This window comes from Palaemon carinicauda, chromosome 23 (genome assembly GCF_036898095.1).
Source record: "Palaemon carinicauda isolate YSFRI2023 chromosome 23, ASM3689809v2, whole genome shotgun sequence".
Classification (NCBI taxonomy): Eukaryota; Metazoa; Arthropoda; class Malacostraca; order Decapoda; family Palaemonidae; genus Palaemon; species Palaemon carinicauda.
Window position 1 is genome coordinate 29238472 of NC_090747.1, and position 1131 is coordinate 29239602.

The window sequence follows — 1131 nt, forward strand, 5'->3', positions numbered from 1 at the left end:
AAAAAATAATAAAGATTTGATTAAACAATTTGTAACAATATCTCCAACTTTACCTTATTTGTATGGTCTTGTTAAAACACATAAACCTGGTAACCCCATTAGACCAATTATCAGTTCTGTTGGGTCATGTACTTACAAGCTTTCAAGATGGCTGGTTAAGATTCTTTCACCTTTAGTAGGAAGCATTTCGAATTCCAATATCAAACATAATGTAGATCTGATAGAAAAATTAAATAGCGCAACTATTAATTTTAAGTTTAAAATGATTAGTTTTGATGTTGTATCTCTGTTTACAAAAGTACCTATAAATGACTTGCTTGAATATTTAGCTGAATTTTTAGACAATTATGATTTACCCTTGTCCACTCATAATGTTTTAGAGCTGGTTAAACTTTGCATTTGTGATTCTGTTTTTACTTTTGATGACAAATTCTATACACAAAAGTTTGGTATGGCAATGGGAAATCCTCTTTCACCTGTTTTAAGTAATTTATATATGGAGTTTTTTGAAACAAGATTTTTACCTAATATTTTGCCTTGTGGTGTTCTGTGGTATAGGTATGTTTATGATATTTTTTGCATATGGCCTCTAACCGAAAATGTAAATGCATTTCTCTTTGAACTGAACAATTTGGTACCTTCCATTAATTTTACTTGTGAAGAAGAACGGGATGGTTGTCTTTCATTTTTGGTTGTAAATGTTCACCGTACTCTAAATGGCTTCAAATATTCAGTGTATAGAAAACCTACTAACGTAAATTCATATATTCACTATTATTCCAACCATAGTAATCAAGTTAAGAAGGCTACTTTTTCCTCTATGTTTTTAAGAGCCTTACGTATCTGCAGCCCGGAATTTCTTCAGGAAGAGTTTGAAAATATCTTCAACATATCAGAAAAATTGAGATACCCTAAATATTTTATTGAATGTGCTTTACAAAAAGCACAAAGAACTTTTTATTCTGCAACTCCGAGAATGGCTTTTAATAATCATAATTTGCTCGTTTTACCATATAATGATCTCTTACGGAGGGTTCCGAGTTTTTGCAAGAATTTTAATATCAATGTTGTTTTTAAATTTTCAAATACACTGAAAAGTATACTAATAAGGAATTCTCCCAAAGTTTCTCA